The 20,551-nt window shown below is 42.0% G+C and overlaps 1 protein-coding gene across 1 annotated transcript in view; it reads right to left on the bottom strand.

Moving 5' to 3' along the window:
• The window catches only part of GASK1A (golgi associated kinase 1A), a 96,824-nt gene extending 82,509 nt beyond the window's left edge, over positions 1-14,315 (bottom strand). The window contains exons 1-3 of the mRNA XM_047771262.1: positions 14,240-14,315; positions 8,141-8,266; positions 7,446-7,560 (exon numbers count right to left, since the gene is read on the bottom strand). The gene's annotated coding sequence lies outside the window, so the exon portion shown is untranslated. The remainder of the gene's footprint in view (positions 1-7,445; positions 7,561-8,140; positions 8,267-14,239) is intronic.
• Between the last annotated feature and the right edge of the window lie 6,236 nt (positions 14,316-20,551).

Here is a 20,551-nt window from a genome sequence, read left to right as displayed (position 1 = left end):
ATCTATCAACAGATGAATGGATTAAGAAGATGTGGTACACATAACAATGAAATACTATTCAACAATAAAAAGAACAAAATAATGTCATTTGCAGCAACATGGATGGAACTAGAGACTCTCACAGTACATGAAGTAGGTCAGAAAGAGAAAGATAAATACCATATAATATCACTTATATCTGGAATCTAATATAAGGCACAAATGAACCTATCTACAGAAAAAAAACAAACTCATGGACATGGAGAGCAGACTTGGGGTTACCAAGGGGGAGAGGGAGGGGAGGGGATGGACTGGGAGTTTGGGGTTAGCAGATGCAAACTATTGCATTTGGAGTAGATAAGCAATGAGATTCTGCTGTGTAGCACAGGGAACTATATCTAATCACTTGTGATGGAACATGATGGAGGATAATGTGAAAAAAAGAATGCACATATTTGTATAACTGGGTCACTCTGCTGTACAGCAGAAATTGACAAAACACTGTAAATCAACTATAATAAAACAAATTTTTAAATAAAAATAAGATTCAGGGAGTTCCCACGTGGCGCAGCAGAAACGAATCCAACTAGTATCCTTGAGGATGCAGGTTTGACCCCTGGCCTCGCTCAGTGGGTTAGGAATTTGATGTTGCCATAAGCTGCGGTGCAGGTTGCAGATGCAGCTCAGATCCCGAATCGCTGTGGCTGTGGCACAGGCCTGCAACTGAAGCTCCAATTTGACCCTAGACTGGGAACTTCCATATAACACAGGTGCAGCCCTAAAAAGAAAAAAAAAAAAATTAAAAAGCAAAAAGTGAAAATAAGATCCAGGAGTTCCCGTCGTGGCGCAGTGGTTAACGAATCCGACTAGGAACCATGAGCTTGCGGGTTCAGTCCCTGCCCTTGCTCAGTGGGTTAACGATCCGGCGTTGCCGTGAGCTGTGGTGTAGGTTGCAGACGCGGCTCGGATCCCGAGTTGCTGTGGCTCTGGCGTAGGCCGGTGGCTACAGCTCCGATTCAACCCCTAGCCTGGGAACCTCCATATGCCGTGGGAGCGGCCCAAGAAATAGCAACAACAACAACAACAACAAAAAGACAAAAAGACAAAAAAAAAAAAAAGATCCAACTAAATGCTATTTATAGGAGACAGGAACTTTAAAGACACAAATAGTTTGAAAGTAAAAGGAAAGAAAAAGATATACCATGAAAGCATCAACTGTAAGAGAGCTGTAGCAGTTATACTAATATCAGACAAAACAGACTTTTTTTTTTCTTTTTCTTTTTTGGGCACCATACAGAATATGGAGTTCTTGGGCCAGGGACCAGACTGGAGCCACAGTTGTGGACCTATGCCGCAGGTGCAGCAACACCAGATCCTTATTAACCCACTGTGCCAGGCCAGGTATCCAACCTGCATTCCAGTACTCCAGAGATGCTACTGATCCCATTGTGCCACAGTGGGAACTCCCAAAACAGCCTTTAAAACAAAATACTTGGATTTCCCATTATGACTCAGTGGGTTAAGAACCAGACTAGTATCCACGAGGATGCAGGTTCAATCCCTGGCCTCACTCAGTGGGTTAAGGATCCCACGTTGCTGTGGGCTATGGTATAGGTCACAGATGCAGCTTGGATCTGGCATTGCTGTGACTGTGGCATAGGCCAGCAGCTGCTGCTCCAATTTGACCCCTAACCTGGGAATTTCCATATGCCACAGGTGCAGCCCTAAAAAGAATGAATGAATGAATGAATAAATGAATAAATAAAACATAATATTTACTAAAGGTAATGAGATACTCTATATGATAGAATAGTTAACCCATCAGGAAAAGATAAAAAGTCTAAACATATACATGCGCTTTAAAAAGAGCCTCAAAATACATGAAGCAAATACCACCTGACATGAAGGGAGACAACAGTAACAGAAATTTCAATACCCTACTTTCAATGACAGAACTAGGCAGAAGATCAAAATGGAAACAGACTTAAATAACATTATAAACCTAACATATCTACATATCAACAACAGAATACATGCTCATTTTTTTTTCTTTGTCTTTTTAGGGGCCGCACCGACGGCATATGGAGGTTCCCAGGCTAGGGGTCTAATCAGAGCTGTAGCTGCCAGCCTACACCACAGCTCACAGCAACACCAGATCCTTAACCCACTGAGCAAGACCAGGGATCGAACCCGCAACCTCATGGTTTCTAATCAGATTCGTTAACCACTGGGCCGTGACGGGAACTCCAGAATACACGTTCTTCTCAAACACATGTGGAACATTCTCCAGGACAGACCATAATGCTAGGCTATAAAACAAGACTCAATAAATAACCAATGAATCAAAGAAGAAATCATAAATGGTATTAGAAATGTGAGGTGATGAAAATGAAAACACAACATAGCAAAACTTATGGAAGGCAGCTAAGACAGTGCTAAAAGAAAAATTTATAACTGTAAGTTCTTATATTAGAAAAAAGAAAAGGAGTTCCCGTCATGGCACAGTGGTTAACGAATCTGACTAGGAACCATGAGGTTGGGGGTTCGATCCCCGGCCTTGCTCAGTGGGTTGGGGATCCAGCGTTGCTGTGAGCTGTGGTGTAGGTCGAAGATGTGGCTTGGATCTGGCGTTGCTATGGCTCTGGCGTAGGCCGTCAGCTACATCTCCAATTAGACCCCTAGCCTGGGAACCTCCATGTGCCGCGGGAGCAGCCCTACAAAAAGCAAAAAGACAATTAATTAATTAATTAATTAATTTTAAAAATTAAAGAAATAAAAGATGAAATCAGTAACCTAACCTTCCAACTTAAAGTAGAAAACTACTTGTTCTTAATAAGATCAGGCTAAACATAAAGCAGGAGGAAAGAAGGAAATAATAAAGATCATAGAGGAAAGAAATGAAATAGAAAAAAGGGAAGCAGTAGAGAAAACAATTGAAACCAAAAGTTGATTCTTCTTTTTTTCTTTTGAGGGCCACACCTGCAGCATATGGAAGTCCCAGGCTAGGAGTCGAATCAGAGCTGCAGCTGCCAGCCTACACCACAACCACAGCAATATAGGATCTGAGCCACATATGTGACCTATACCACAGCTTGCAGCAAGGCCAGATCCTTAACCCTGAGCAAGACCAGGGATCAAACCTGCATCCCCATGGATACAAGTTGGATTCTTTACCTATTGAGCTACAATGGGAATTTCTAAAAGGTGGTTCTTTGAAATAATCAACAATATTGAGAAAGCTTTACTAGAATAGAAAAAAAAAGTAAGAAAATAATATGAATAACTGTATGCCAACAAATTTGATAACAGATGAAATGAACTGATTCCTAAAAAAGATACCAACCATCACACCTGAAAATCAGAACAGACCTTAACACAAGAGATTGGAGTAATCGTTTTAAAACTTTCCACAGACAAAAGCCCAGGCCCAGGCAGCTTCACTGTGAATTCTAGCAAACAACTGAAGATTTAATACTGGAGTTCCCATCATTGCTCAGCAGGTTAAGAACCCAACTAGTATCCATGAGGATACAGGTTCAAACCCTGGCCCCACTCAGTGGGTTAAAGGATTCGGCATTGTGGTGAGATGTGGTATAGGTTGCAGACACGTCTCAGATCTGGCATTGCTGTGGCTGTGGTAGGCCAGCAGCTGTAGCTCTAATTCAACCCCTAGCCCAGGAACTTAAACATGCCAGGTACAGCCTAACAAAACAGGAAAATAAAGTAAAATAAAGATCTGATACTAATCACTCGCAAACCTTTTCAAAAATATAAGAGAAAAGACTATTTCCCAACTCATTCTATGAGGCCAACTATTACCCTGACACCAATAACAAAGACAAAAGAAAGTACAGACCAATATTTCTTACATATAAAAACACAAAAACCCTTTAAAAAAAAAAAACTAGCAGACCAAATCTAGCAACATATAAATGGTTTGTACATTATCATCAATTGTGATTTATCCAAGGAATGCAAGAGTGGTTCATCATTCAAGACTCAATCAATGTAATATATTAAAAGAATAAGAGAGGAGTTCCCGTCGTGGCGCAGTGGTTAACGAATCCGACTAGGAACCATGAGGTTGCGGGTTCAGTCCCTGCCCTTGCTCAGTGGGTTAACGATCCGGCGTTGCCGTGAGCTGTGGTGTAGGTTGCAGACGCGGCTCGGATCCCGCGTTGCTGTGGCTCTGGCGTAGGCTGGTGGCTACAGCTCCGATTCGACCCCTAGCCTGGGAACCTCCATATGCCGCGGGAGCAGCCCAAAGAAATAGCAAAAAAAAGACAAAAAAAAAAAGAATAAGAGAAAAAAACACATGATCATCTTAACAGTCACAGAAAATCATTTCACAAACTCTAATACCTTTTAATAATAAAAACACTCAACAAATTAGAAACAAAGGAAATTTCCAAAACCAGATAAAAAGCATTTATGAAAAAAGCCAACATCTTACTTAGTGGTGAAAGAAAAATAAATAAAAATAAAATGGATTTTTTTTTAAATGGTGAAAGAGTGAATATTTTCCCCCTATGATCAGGAATAAGACAAGAATGTTCACTCTTACAATTTTTTTTGGGGGGGGGAGGGGGGGCCATGCCTGCAGCATGTAGAAGTTCTCCGGCCAGGGATCCATGCCACAGCAGCAACCCAGGATGATGCAGTGGCAATGCTGGATCCTTAACCTGCTGCACCACGAGGGAACTCCCTCACTCTTGCAACTTTTATTCAACATGGTCCTGAAAATTCTAGTCAGGTAATTAGGCAAGGAAAAGAAATAAAAGGCACTCAAATTGAAAAGGAAGAAGAGGAGTTCCTGTCATGGCACAATAGTTAACGGAATCTGACTAGGAATCATGAGGTTGCAGGTTCGATCCCTGGCCTCACTCAGTGGGTTGAAGATCCAGCGTTGATGTGAGCTGTGGTGTAGGTTGCAGACTCGGCTCGGATCCCACATTGCTGTGGCTCTGGCACAGGCTGGTGGCTACAGCTCTGATTCGACCCCTAGCCTGGGAATCTCCATGTGCCACAGGAGTGGCCCTAGAAAAGGCAAAAAGACAAAAAAAAAAAAGGAAGAAGTATATCTCTATTTGCAGATGACATGACTTTGAATATAGAAAATCATAAGGGACTTCACTGAAATTAAAAATGTTTGTGCTTTGAAGCACACTACTAGGAAAATGAAAAGACAAATCCACAAAATGAGATGAAATATTTGTAAGTCACAAATCTAATAAAAATTCAGTATCCAGAATATGTAAGAACTCCTACAACTCAAAAATAAAAACATAAAGATCCCAATTCAAAAATGTGCAAAGGATCTGAATAGACATTTCTCCAAAGAAGATATACAAACAGCCAATAAGAGGATAAAAACATGCTCCACATCATTCTTCCTTAGGGAAATGCTAATCAAAACCACAATGAGATACCACCGCATACTAACTAGGATGGTTATAGTCAAAAAGATAAACAGTAATAAGTGTTGGTGAGGATGTGGAGAATTTGGAAACTTCATACATTGCTGTGTGGAATATTAATATAGTCACTCTGGAAAAAATTTTAACATTACTCAAAATGTTAAGCAAAGAATCACCATTTGTAAACCAACTATAACGGAAAATATAAAAATAATTTAAAAAAAAAGAATCACCATTTGTCCAAGTAAGTAAATACCTAGGGTATGTAATCATGAGAAATATATCTGCATTAAAATTGGTACACTAATGTTCACTGCAGCATTATTAATAACACCCAAGCAGTGGAAATAACCCAAATGTCCAACAACTGATGAATGGATAAGCAAAATGTGATATTATCCATGCAAAAGGAATGGAGTACTGATAAATGTCACAAAATGGAATAACCTTGAAAATACTATGTTAACTGAAAGTCAGTTGCAAAATACCATATATTGCATGATTTCATTAATATCAAATATCCCCAAGAGGCCATAGAAACAGAAAGTTATTGCCTAAAACTGATAGTCTCCAGGAAGGCAGGATAGAGAGTGACTCCTAATGAATATGGGCTTTCTTTTTAGGGTGAAAAAAATGCTCTAAAAGTAAACTGTGGTAACACTTACACAACTCTGTGAATATATATTAAATACTGTACACTTTAACTGTACACTTTAAATGGGTAAACTGTATATATTTGTGATATTGAGGTATATTATACCCTAATAGTTTTTAAAAAGGACATAAAAGGCAGCTTTGTATGTCAAATAATTTTAATGAATTGAAAAACAATAAATCTATGGAAATCCATTAGTCTAAGGAAAATGAAAAATATGTATTCGACACCATTTAGATGGCTCTTAAATCAATTCCTTACTTTGAAAACTGATATTTAAAGGTAAAGAATTAAGCCTTTGTCTTGTCTTCCCTGAACTAATGATTTTGAGGGATTTTTCTTCTTTTTACAGCCACACCTGTGGCATATGGAAGTTGCCGGTCCAGGGATTGAATCAGAGCTGCAGCTGTGACTGATGCCACATCCACAGCAACATGGGATCTGAGCCACATCTGCAACCTATGCTGCAGCTTATGGCAGCTCCGGATCCTTAAACCAAAGCAAGGCCAGGGATCAAACCTGCATCCTCACAGAAACAACGTGAGGTCCTTAACCTGCTGAGCCACAACAGGAACTCCAATTCTGAGGAATTATTAATTTAATAGCATGTGGTTTTTTTTAGCTAGGTATGTAAATCTTAGTTTTAAGATGTATCCTAAAGGTGAAGAAAGTCATATCAGTAAGCTACCTTTCAAAGGATTTTAATATAAAAAAAAACTTTAAATTTTTAATATGTTAATACCTTGAAAAGCAAGAATAATTGTTTCTATTTGTTCTGCTGGTTAGTAGACAAGATAATACTGCACTGAGTTTACCAAATTTATAAAACTGGGGGAGGAGTTCCCGTCGTGGCCCAGCGGAAATGAATCCGACTAGGAACCATGAGACTGTGGGTTCAATCCCTGGCCTCGTTCAGTGAGTTAAGGATCCGGTATTGCCATGAGCTGTGGTGTGGGTCACAGACATGGCTCGGATCTGGCGTTGCTATGGGTGTGGTGTAGGCTGACAGCTACAGCTCTGATTAGACCCCAGCCTGGGAACCTCTATATGCCACAGGTGACAAAAAAAAAAAAAATGACAAAAGACAAAAATAATAGTAAAACTGGGAGAAACTGGACAACGGTTATCACACATAACCAGTAAAGTACTTAGAAAAAATTTTCCACATACCCCTGGGGATAAACACATCCCAGTGTGTGAAACATGAAGCAGGGTGTTGTATACCCCAGCTTAAAGGGATTAAAAGTGATGAAAAACAGATTGGTCAGGAAGAGTGTGAGTAAAGTTCTCAAAGTACTCCATGATGGTGGGCAGAGAGAACACATTTTTCATTTTAACGCAATAAAAGCAAAGAAAGAGACACAGCTGGAAAGGGCATTCCTTATTTAACTCACCTGTAAAGCCTGCTCTCCTGCTCCTTCTGCAGAGGGCTTCCTGTGGGTGGGTGAAACATGGCTCTTTCCCTCATTCCAGATGAGAGATCAGAGCTGGTTTGGAAGCAGGGGTGCTCTTGAAGGGAAAAAGACACAGTGATAAGCAGGGTCGCAAGGGTCCATCTCAGCCTGCGGCTGCCAGAATAACCCAACTGAGAACAGTAATCCCTGGGTGCACTAAGCAAGAGGTACCTAAAGAGGTACAGGGAGCAGGGCTGGGCAGAAGCCTCAGGATAGTGCTCCCAAAGAAGCCTGAAGCGCTCTGGGAGGCAAATGTCTATTAAAGGGAAATTTAACCTTCATTTTTAAAGGATGGAAATTTTTCTGACTGTGGAAAAGAGATAAATGGCTCCTAGGAGCAACTCCCACAGGGAGACTAAAGTGCTGAGCTCTCTCAAGATAATCTGTAGATTCAGTACTAGGGTGAAGCTACCAAGCTACAGTGTAAGCTGTGCTCTACCCAGAGAATCACCTCTAAAGCAGAGGGAGGACAGATTTTATGATGGAAAAAGGAAAGCCTTCTTGGAAGTCAAAAAGACCCCAGGGTTCTCTGTACCTGGAAACTCTTAACACTACCTTTTGGGGTTAGCTAATGTTTATAAGTGAACCCTTTAACTTCTAAGGGCCTATAGAGACCAGTGCCAGAGGGGCCTTACCTAGAAAGACCATTGTTCCATAGTTCTCCAGCATTACATCCCTGTATGAGGCCCTCTGAGCAGGCACCAAACTTGCCATTCCTTCTCAGTGAAGTGCACAGCTACATCCTCAAAGGCCACTGGTTCCTAAAACGACAAGCTCCTGCTTATTCTGGGACTCAGGGCTTTGGTCATAGTCAAAACTCTCAATGAGAGGCTTGTGAAGGGTATCTACAATGGCATACATTTAGTATTGGGTTCCTTGTGTGCCTGAGGGGTTTTTGTGTAAGATCTGGAAAATGCAGAGGAAGTGGATGAAAATTAAAGGCAGAGAGCCAGCCAGAGTTCAGCATACTTTGCCAGTTAGAACCATATATATCTCCAATATGAGCTTCTAAACACACATGACCTCCAAAAAGACTACAATATAGGAGCTGGGCTTGGGCCCGTGCATGAAAATACATATTTAAGGAGTTCCTCTGTGGCTCAGTAGGTTGAGGGCCCAGTGTTGTCATCAGAGAAGCTCAAGTTGTTCCTGCAGCACGGGTTTGATCCCTAGCCCAGGAACTTCCACACGCCATAGGCACAGCCAAAGAATAAATGAATAGCACCACTTTACACCAGCCAGAATGGCCATCATAAAAAGTCTACAAACAATAAATACTAGAGAGGGTGTGGAGAAAAGGGAGCCCTATTACACTGTTGGTTGGAATGTAAATTGGTGCAACCACTACAGAAAACAGTATGGAGATTCCTCAGAACACTAAAAATAAAATTACCATTTGATCCAGCAATCCCACTCCTGGGCATCTATCTAGAGAAAACCACTATTCGAAAAGATACATGTACTCCAATGTTCGCTGCAGCACTATATCCAATAGCCAAGACATGGAAACAACCGAAATGTCCACCAACAGAGGAGTGGATCAAGAAAATGTGGTACATTTACACAATGGAATATTACTCAGCCATCATAAGGAAAGAAATAACAGTATTTGCAGCAAAATGGATGGACCTACAAATCATCATACTAAGTGAAGTCAGCCAGACAGTGAGACACTATCACTTACATGTGCTATCACTTACATGCGAATTAAAAACACACACACACACACAATGGACTTTGTAGAACAGATAGTGACTCACAGACTTTGAAAAATTTAGGTTTCCGAATGAGACAGGTTGGGGGATGAGGGGGATGTACTGGGGGTTTGGGTTGGAAATGCTATAAAATTTGGTGGTAATGATCATTGTACAACTATAAATGTTAACTGAGTAATAAAAAATGCTATAATAATAAAAAAAGAAAAAACAAAAGAATAAATAAAAGTACATACACAAAAGAAAAAACTAACATGTAATGGCTGCCACCTTAGTGCTGAGCCCCTCCCTACTTCTAATATATTTGGATGACTATTTGGGCTGCTCATATTACTGTATCATTTCCCAATTCTGACTTCATCCCAGTTCTTCCTCATTCTTGTCTGCTTGCTCACTACCCCAGGCACAGTGCTCTCATGTTTGCCCATGATCCCCCACTCACATGCAGGGTAGTGAAGTTAGAGGGACACAGGAAAGTACTGCTTACTTGAGACAGGCTAGAAAAAGTCTGTTCATCAAAGGACAACATTAAGGGACTGAAAAAGTAAGCCACAGACTGGGAGAAGGTATGTAGTAACATATATATCTGACATAGGATTCATATCCATAGTAACTATGACTTGGAGGGAAAAAATGACACACAATGTAATAAAAAATGGGGAACATGTCTGAATAGGGACTTCACATAAATGGATATCTATGTATCCAATAAACATCTGAAATTGTGCTCTGTATCACCTCTTACATTGAAAAAAAAAAGGAAATTTTAAAACCCCAATAAGACACCAAGAATGTATGACAAGTATTTGAAAGGATGTGGAGCAACTGGAACTCTCATGCACTGCTGGTGAAAGTATAAATTGGAACAACCATTTCAGAAAATTGTTGGAAGCATCTACTGAAACTAACCAAATGTATACCTTATGATCTAGCAGTCTGACTCCTAAAAATATAACCAAGAGAATTGAGTGCATGTGTTTACCAAAAGGCCTTCATTGCCTTCTTACTCATAGTAGTCAAAAACTGGAAATAATCAAATATCCATCCATACCCCGCCCCCCCAAAAAAGGGAGTTCCCATCGTGGTGCAGCGGAAACGAATCTGACTAGGAACCATGAGGTTGCAGGTTTGATCCCTGGCCTTGCTCAGTGGGTTAAGGATCCGGCATTGCCGTGAGCTGTGATGTAGATCACAGACAAGGCTTGAATCTGGCGTTGCTGTGGCTGTGGTGTAGGCTGGCAGCTGTAGCTCCAATTGGACCCCTAACCTTCGAACCTCCATATGCCGCAGGTATGGCTGGCCCTAAAAAGACAAAAGACAAAACATAAAAAAAAAAACCCACAAATATCCATCCATAGAAGAATGAATAAAATGTAATATATACTGGAAAAATATTCAGCAATGAAAATGAACTACTGCTATGCACAACACAGATGAAGTTCATAGACACATCAAGCTGAGCAAAAGAAGGAAGACACAAAACAGTAAACTTTGAATGATTCCATTTATAGGATGTTTAAGACCAAATAAAACTAATCTATGGTGATAGTGGTCAGAATAAAGGTCAACTTTGGAGTGGACTGCTTGGGATGGTGCATGAGGAAATTCTATGTCCTAATACGAGTGACAGTCTTACAGATGTATATATTTCTAAAAAGTAAGCTATACATTGAATTATATGTACTGTAAGTTATACCTTCATGAGGAAGTAAGTATATATTTTTATATACGCACATTAAAACCATGTTACATTTATTTTTATATATACATTATACTTATATATGCACATATAATATATATAAACATGCATTTACAGACATTTGTACAATGTAATATATGCATATATAAATAAATCTGTACATACACACATACACATGTAAAGGGGCACAGGGGATCCGGCTCACCTGGGGCCTAGCTATTAAGGACACTGCTGTTATCATCTGACGACTTTTTTTTTTTTTTTTTTTCATTTTAGGGTTGTGCCCACAGCAGACGTAAGTTCCCAGGCCAGGGACTAAATCCAAGCCACAGCTGCAACCTACAGCAGCAGCAACACCAGATCTTTTAACCCACTGTGCTGGGTCAGGATCAAACACTTTCCTCCAAAGTGACCCAAGCCACTGCAGTCAGGTTCTTAAACCCACTGTGCCACACTGGGAACTCCAACTAACCTCTTTGATTCCTATCTTCGGGAAAGGTAAAACTCTCAGGAACTGAAGATAAAGAAAGAAGCATTACTGACTGACTGTAACTCCTGCATACAACATCTGACTCATCCTTTCAGGGTTACAGAAACGACTATTCATCACTTATTGCCTTATATCAGTGGCAATTCTCACCTCACAGAGGTGAGACAGCAGGCATAAGGGTGGGGGCAAAGAAACAGAAATCATCTTGAGAACATAATTAGCAATTTCCTATGTACATATTCAGCTGGCTGGTTCAGCAAACAGATAAGATGGTGGACTGGCAAAACTATAATTTCTGGTACTCCCAAGAAAACATCATAGGAAAAAGGACAGAAAAGGAAACTAGGGTGTATAATGGAGAGAATATTATGGGCTTAAAGAAAACTTAAGCTCCAGTTAAGATCCCTAGAATCCACTTGGTACAGACATGAATGAGTTGTATACAAGGAACCCATCAAAGGCTGTAAGTCCTCAGGATCTGTTTTTTCTCTTACATACTTAAAATGCTAAGACATGAGAGTTTTATTACATAAGTAATAAAAGTCAAAACTTTAGTTTATTAAAAATATCTTCATGTCTCCATACTACTATTATTTTCCTCTAAACACAGATTAAGAAGTTCATCCAGGAGTTCTCGTTGTGGCTCAGCAGTAACAAACCTGACTAGTATCCATGAGGATGCAGGTTCAATCCCTGGCCTCACTCAGTGGGTTAAAGATCTGGTGTTGCCACGAGCTGCAGCATAGGTGGCAGACCTGGCTCAGATCCCTCGTTGTTGTGGCTGTGGTTTAGACCATCAGCTACAGCTACAATTCGACCGCTAGCCTGGGAACTTCCATATGCCACAAGTGCGGCCCTAAAAAAAAAAAAAAAAAAAGTTCAATTTTATAAGTGTTGGGGATAGGTGGTGGTGAGAAGAAAAAGGATAACATGTTAAACAATCCATTAACTTCATGACAAATCTCAAATACTCCAAGCTCTAAACATTATCATATCGGGGAAGCCAACTAATTTCATTTCTAAACTAGTTCCAACTCCCTTTCTTGGTAGGTTAATTAGTTCATCACTAAGGAGTAAGCCTTCTGCCATTCAACAGAGTGAATGAGCAAGGTTTACAACACCGGAAATACAAATAGCTGCCATCAGTTAGACTGGAATACACAGATCTTCAAAACAACTTTCATTTCAACTTCTCGTCTGCAGTTTGCTATCAAGTCTCAGGGTCCACCAAACAAAAGACCTTATATAGTCAGCACACTGCACTTCTCCACTGACCCGTCTTAGTGAATCCTGGAAGCTATCCAGGTAAGTTAAGGAAGGTGAGGCTGGCAGGGAAAAAGCTGTCAGGAGAGACTAAACACCACATCTTGATAGTTGCAGGGATTCCAGGGGGGCAAGAGGGTAGTTATAAGTATAAAAAAACGGACTTTAAAAGAAAACACAATGCAAACCTACATATGTAATGCTGCTAAATTGATGGTTTTTGTTCAAAGGTACCAAAAGCAGTGATTCATACTGAGTTAACAGGTACCTCCTGAAGTTCCCATCTTGGCTCAGCGGAAATGAATCCGACTAGGAACTATGAGGTTGTAGGTTCGATCCCTGGCCTCGCTCAGTGGGTTAAGGGTCCTGCGTTGCTGTGGCTGTGGCGCAGGTCAGCAGCTGTAGCTCCGATTAGATCCCTAGCCTGGGAACATCCATATTATATGTAGTAGGTGCGGCCCTAAAAAAAAGCAAAAAAAAAGGTACCTCCTGTAATTGTACCTCTCTTAAATCATGATACTGTCTCTTAAATCATGATACTGTAATAAACAGCCCTTACAGTGGATACTTGATATTACTGACATTAAGCAAAAAGATGTAATCGGTACCGTTGACTATCTGTGAAGGGCAAATTATCTGGAAGTGGAACAGCAGAGGCCACACTACAAAACACAAAACACTACTTTCCTATGGGGAAAACTACAGCTATGGAGTCGAAGTACAAGTAACAAGCCCAGGTGGGGAACAAATCCCAACACAACACACGTCACTAATGTCAGGAACCAAATGTTTTACCTGATTGTTATAAACCTTAACAATTAGGTCATGACAATGAATAAAAGTTAAAAGAATGTAATGAGAAGAGTGAAAGACATGTGAAGACAACTAGATGAATAAATCTTTCCACATCTCCACCTGTGTATAAAGGCTATTATATGCAAAAAATCAGACACATAGTAAGTGCTTAACAGATGATAATTCGTCTTGAGATTCTTAAACATTCGGATGAGCCAATCTAAATCCAAGACTCCACGCTCCCCAATTTTGTGGGTTCAGTAACCTCCATCCTGGGAGGGGATAAAAACGACCATCTCAAAATCTTGCTGTACAGACAGCAACAAGCTTCCAGACTGGCTTTATACCAGGCCAGGGAAGTAAAGTTAATAAAGTGATCAGAGACCGATTTCCTGGGACCACTTCAAAAGGTAAATGGAGTTAGGTCTTGCACAGGACTAGGGGTAGGGCTGGGGTTTCCTCAGGGCAAAAGAGGGCGGAAGCGACCGAGGGGCGTGTTCTCTGTAGACGGCGTGTCCTGGAGGCTTGTTGATACTTTTGAAAGTCAAAACTCGAATTTGTGTCGGTACCCGAATCTGAACACGGCGCAGCTGTCTTGGGGACAAGAAACTAGGGCGCAGGAACCTGTGGCCAACGTCCCGGGCCCGCCAGCGCCCCCTCGCGATGCGAACGAGTCGAGCCTGGGCATAGGGATGAGCACCCCAGTAACCGAGTAGCCGCGCCCGTCTCCCCCAGGGTCCGGCCAGTCCTAGAACAAGCTAGACCCGCTCACCGTGGGCTCTGAATAGCCTGGGCCCTTCCCAGAGAGAAGAGGTTTGGGGTACCACACGCCGGTTCTCACAAACCAAACCTTCACGTGCTTTAAAAGAAAAAAAAAAAAAGGCTGCGCCGGAAGTATGTCATCACCCTGTCCTGTCAATTTATAACTTTCCCTGATATCTCTAGTAATCTTGGAGGACCCCAGATATCGGTGGTTCCTCTCCTAAGTTCTCGCGATACAAGCCTGAGGAAAAGGGAGGGCGGGAGAGTAGGTTTCTGCCTTTCTTCCTCCAAGCAGTGCGTTCTGCGTCGAAGCATTAGGACCTGGATTATCCAGCAAGAATCGGGCTTTTATGTCATTGGATATAGGATGAAAGGGCGGGGCCCAGCCGGGCCGAGGAGTAGAGGAACCCGCAAAGTCTTACTTGACCTTGGGCACGGGAGCCCTCCCATTCCCAGCGTCGAATGGCTTGGCCCTGCCCTGGCCGACTCCCCACCCTCTAGTGGGTCGCTCGCTTTAGGCCTAGGGAAGCATCAGAGACCTGGCTGGAGATCTGAAACGGGGCTAAGGGCCTGACCTGGACAGGGTGGGGACCTGAAGGCAGAAGGAGCCACCAAAACTTTTGCTGCATGAAGGAAAAGTCGAGGATAGAGTAGCGATCTTGATGTATATCAAGAAGACCCTTGTAAAGTCGAAAAAGCTGAGCTTTTCTGTGCTGCTTAGGGAGAGTCACCATGATAACTGAGGGTTAGAAGCAGGAAGTGAATCCCGGGCCCGCTAGAAGCCTATGTACACTGCCTGCTTACTGGTTCAGAGAGCTTCACTTGCCCACTACTGCCAGATGCCCTCATTTATCTAGTTCCTACCCCAGCCACTGTGATGCCCCACGTGGGGCTCACAGTCGACAACTCTTTATCTCACACACCATCTCAAATCACTGTTTCCCACAAAACAGCCACACTGACAGGAAGGCTGGGTCCAAAAGAGGGTCCAGGCTTCAGCCATGTCCTACTGAGGCTAACAGCTCCCCAGGACCCAGGAGGCCCTTGTGTGGAAACCAGGTCACATCTTTTCCAGGTAACCTCAAGTCCTCAATGGTCTGCATAACCTGGGAGCTTTATAGGAACTTCCTCTGATTACCTTGGAAAGAACTTTAAATATGGAAGAGCAGGGGTTAGGATCTCACTGGTTAAAAAACTGAATCACACAAGATACATGGTTAGGTAGGTATACCAAGGCAAAAAAAAAACCCTATAGCAGGAGTTCAAGTTGTGGCTCAGTGGGTTAAGAACCTGACTAGAATCCATGAGGATGTAAGCTGTGATGTAGGTTGCCAATGTGGTTCAGGGTGTGGTGTTGGCTAGCAGCTATAACTCAAATTTTGACTCCTAGCCTGGGAACTTCCATAGGCTGCAGGTGCAGCCCTAAAAAGAAAAATAAGAAAAACAAGAACCTATACCATAGTGGTTAGTATGATATTCATTTAGAACAGAAATCTAGTTTCAGCAAAAACAACACTGTTCCTAACATTAAATTAATGCAATTTGAATATTACTGAATTTGAATGTTCAGTTGTAATTGTGTAATAAGCTATAAACATAAAAGAAATTTACATCAAGCTTAAAGGTACTATATATATTTTTTTTTTCTTTCTTTTCTTATTTTGGCCAGGGCGTGAAGCCACAGCTTGATGTGGATCTCAGTTCCCAGACCAGGTATTCACCCTGAGCCTCAGGGGTGAAAGTGCTGAGTCCTAACCACTAAACCACCAGGGAATTCCCAAGGCTACTACATTTAAATCTCTTTTTACACATTTTACAAATTCTTACGCATCCAATTGCTTAAGCATATCCAAATTAGAATATTTTTAGCCATTTAAAACCTGCCTGCTTTGCATAATTCTTGAAATCGCACCTAATGTCTACTAGTCATGACTAAGAAAAACTCTGGCCATAAAAGACCCCAAACCACCGCTGCCCTTCAAAGCTAGACATGTAAGCCTCCTTCTAATTCTCTCTCTCCCCCACCCCAACCCTTCTCCCAGGGAACTCCCTCCCCTCCTTCCCCTGCTGATTTGTTGACTTCCATAAAGGGACTTCTCTCTAGCCATCAGTTAGAGGCTGCTCAATGAAGCTAATTTTTACAATAGCGCCATCTTGTGGTCCTGCCTTTAGGGTTTTTTGGGTTTTTTAAATTAAGGTAGAGCTGATTGTATCCCATTTCAAGTCTTTTATCTTCATCATCCTTCAAATCTTCTAACTCACCATATAGATATTCTGTCTCTTCAGTTCCTTAATACCATTTATTGTATGCTGGTTAGATCACTACTCGTGACATTGCATCATCATGCCACCCATGAATACTGCCTTCAATGACATCCACAGAGGTTATTACAATGACTGCAAATACAAGTCCTACACAGAATATGTAGCAGGACATGAATCATAATAGGTGTTCTAGTCACGTTAAATTTGGTATTTGGAATGTTATAGCATTATCACTGAATCATATATTTTACAACCATGACTGCTCTTGAACTGCTGTCTTAGTCTACTCAGACTGCTAAAACAAAATACCATGACTGGGTAGTTTATAAAAAACAGAAATTTATTTCTTACAGTTCTGGATCCTGGGAAGTTTGAGGTCAAGGCATCAACATGGTGCGAATTCTGGTGAGGGCCCTCTACCTAGTTTATAAGCAAGGACTTCTTGCTTGTCCTCACATGATGGAAGGGGTCCTAAGGTGCTCTGTGACTAATCCCATTCATGGGGGCACCTCCAAAAGGCCTTGCCTCTTAATACTGTCACTTCAGGATTAGGACTTCAACATACGAATTTCGAGGGGGACACAAAACACTGAGACCATGGCAACTGCTATAATCACTGCATTCCTAAAATGTGATTTTTTTTTTTTTTGGCTTTTTAGGGCTGCACTTGTGGCACATGGAAGTTCCCAGGCTAGGGGTCAAATGGGAACTGTAGCCACAGGCCTACACCACAGCCACAGCAACACCAGATCTGAGCTGCATCTGTGACCTACACCACAGCTCACAGCAACACCAGATCCTTAACCCACTGAGTGAGGCCTGGGATCAACTTGCATCCTCATGGATACTAGTCAGGTTCATTACCACTGAGCCACAATGGGAATTCCCCAGATATTACAGTATTATTATAGTAAACTACTTCCAAATCCCACTCTGTGTCAGCTATTTAGTTCATCATTGGAAAATAGGGATCCTGTCCTGTAGTTATTTGATCCTGAAGTACATTCATTAAAGGACAATGCCTGCAAGAGTTCCTGTCACAAGGAAGGAACTACACCACAGCTCACAGCAACTCCGGATCCTTAACCCGCTGAGCGAGGCCAGGGATTGAATCCGCGTCTTCATGGATCCTAGTCGGGTTCATTAACCACTAAGCCATGAAGGGAACTCCAAGAAATTCATTCTTGTACATGTGGCTCCTAGATGTAGTTTAATCCAAATGGGTAAATAATCCTGCCACCTAGGGACACTGTGTAGAGTTAGGAAGAGGGACAAGACTGGATCCCTAGGGGACTACATATCTTTAGAGGGTGGATAGAAATGGAAGAAACTCGAAGCAGGAACTAAGTCAGGAACATGAGGATTAAGTGGTGGCCCACAAACCAAGAGGACATTTTCAAGGGCTTTAAATTATCAACAGGGATACATACTGTAGAGGATGAAGCCAAGGAAGCCAGTTGGTTCCTGGTGGTAACCTCAGTTCAAAGAGTTTGTTGGGAGCAGAAGCCAATTGCTACAGCTGAGGAGCTAGCAGACAGAGGAGAAACACAGAGCAGCTGTCATGCAGCCAAAACTGGTCTTTCAGAACAGCTTCCCACACTCCTCAGGTGCAAGAACCTCCAGCCCTAATGGCAGATTTTCCCATTCCCCGAACTGATTCCCATTCCAGTCTTATCATTCCACTACATGGCCACCACTGTCTAACCCAGCTGCTCAAGCCAGAAACTAAAAAGCTGTCCCCGATTCCTCCCTATCCATTATCCTTGCATCCAATCCATTAGCAGCTCACTGATTATATTTCCTAAATATATCCTAGGATCCACCTTCTCTTCATTCCATCACCACCACCCTCGCCAGGCCACCATCATCTCCATCTGGACTGCCAGCAGTCCTCCGACATCATCTCTACTTCACTTTTGGTCCCCTTACAACCCATTTTCTATTATCATCATCTTATAATAAGAATCAAACATGTCATTCCTCCATTGATACCCTTCAATGACGTCATGTTGGATGGAACGGAATGATCTGGCCCATTTATCTCTATAATCCCAACTGGTGCCACATGTCCTGATCATTTGCTGAAACTCTCCCGTTTCTTGAACATGCCATACTCTTTTATGCCTCAGCGAGTGTGCATAGCTCTTCCCTCTGCCTGCTTTTCTTCCTATTCTTGATACAAGAGGCCTTTTCTCATCCTGATTCTTCGCTTTAATGTCACCTCCTAGGATGGGCCTTCCTTGAGCACCTGTATAGAGGGCCCCACACTTCTCCCTACCTTGTTCATTCCCTAAACAGCACTTAGCCATCTTTAATCATTTCGAATTTCTTTGGTTGATCCCTTTAATCTTCACTAGATTAATGCTCCAGGAAGGCAGGGAACATGCAGCACCGGGCATAGCGCTTTGCCTAAAGGCAGGTGCTCAACAGTATTTGCTTAAAAATACAACTTCTCAGGAGGTCCCATTGTGGCACAGCAGAAACAAATATGAAAAGAAACCATGAGGTTGCGAGTTCGATCCCTAGCCTTGCTCAGTGGGTTAAGGATCCGGCGTTGGCCGTGGGCTGTGGTGTAGGTCGAAGATGCAGCTCGGATCCCGAGGTTGCTGTGGCTGTGGCGTGGGCCAGCGGCTACAGCTCTGATTGGACCCCTAGCCTGGGAACCTCCATATGCCACTGGTGCAGCCCTAGAAAAGACCAAAAAAAAAAAAAAAAAGATGGGGAAAAAATTTTCCAAACACGTTTATACCATTCATTTCCATCTCCTGGTTCTATGTGATTAAAAAAAAAAAAAAAAAGTTTACTGTTTATTAGAAGTACTCCAGTTGGACAATGCAAGGCCAAGTTCTTTCTACATGGCCTTAGGCTTCAGCGGTTAAGGACTCTGGTTATCAGTATGTTTGTAATTGTCAAGAAGTATAAGTTTGGTCCAAGCAGTCCTCTGGCTTCTCTTCCTCACTCCTTCACCAACAATTATATTCACTGGCTGGGAACTTATAAAGTGGGATGTCTAACTAGCAATGGAGCAAAATACAGTCTGGAGAATGGCCCTAAATGTGGAGGGTCTGGAACGGATGTTTCATGTTTTGGCCAGTGTTCTCTGCATAGGGCCTTCATTTTAAGATAGTTCACACCATTCATAAATATCCTGCATTCCTTCAGTTAGCATTAGCTTGAATTCCCTCCCTCTCCCCACCCCCCCCCACCCCCGCTTTTTTTTTTTTTTTTTTTTTTTGCTTTTCAGGGCCTCACCTGAAGCATATCAAAGTTCCCAGGCTAGGGGCTGAATCAGGAGCTGCAACTGCTGGCCTACAGCACAGCAACAGCAACATGGGATCTGAGCTGCATCTGGGACTTACAACACAGCTCACAGCAATGCCAGATCCTTAACCCACAGAGCAAGGCCAGGGATTGAACCCGCATCCTCATAGATACTAGTCGGGTTCTTAACCCACTGGGGCCACAGCAGGAACGCCCTTGCATCCCCTTTAAAAATACTTTCATTAGAGTTCCCTGGTGGCCTAGTGGTTAAAGATTCAGCATTGTCACTACTGGGACTTGGGTTCAATCCCTGGCCCAGGAACTTGAGCATGCCGTGAGTGCAGCAAAAAAAAAAAAAATTTTTAATTTTATCTTAATTAATGCTTATACACTAATTAATTAAACAAATGGAAACCCTATGTAAATTCATATGCCATATATAGTAATTAAATGTTATGTACCCACAAGAAACAAATAAATGGACAAAATAAAAATTTTAAAAAAATTTTAAACCATAAAAATAATTTTATTTATAGACTCCTGATTTCAAGTATAGCTAGTTAATTTTGGAATTCTTCACTTCCCCTTCCTTGCTGAATAGAATCTCACATTTGTTTTATCTTTGATCCTGGACCTGGGGATCTGATACAAAGAGACTGCATTATATCTCCACTGCTAACTGGTTGAAGATAACCAATAGAGCATCAACCATCATCAGACAGTGACCACCTCTCCCTCCTGTGTGATGGCCCCACAGCTTGCTTTGGGATGTGGGTATTCCAGTGATGAGAAGGGG

The sequence above is a fragment of the Phacochoerus africanus genome, chromosome 1 (genome assembly GCF_016906955.1).
Source record: "Phacochoerus africanus isolate WHEZ1 chromosome 1, ROS_Pafr_v1, whole genome shotgun sequence".
Lineage (NCBI taxonomy): Eukaryota > Metazoa > Chordata > Mammalia > Artiodactyla > Suidae > Phacochoerus > Phacochoerus africanus.
This window is presented reverse-complemented; position numbering and strand designations above follow the sequence as displayed.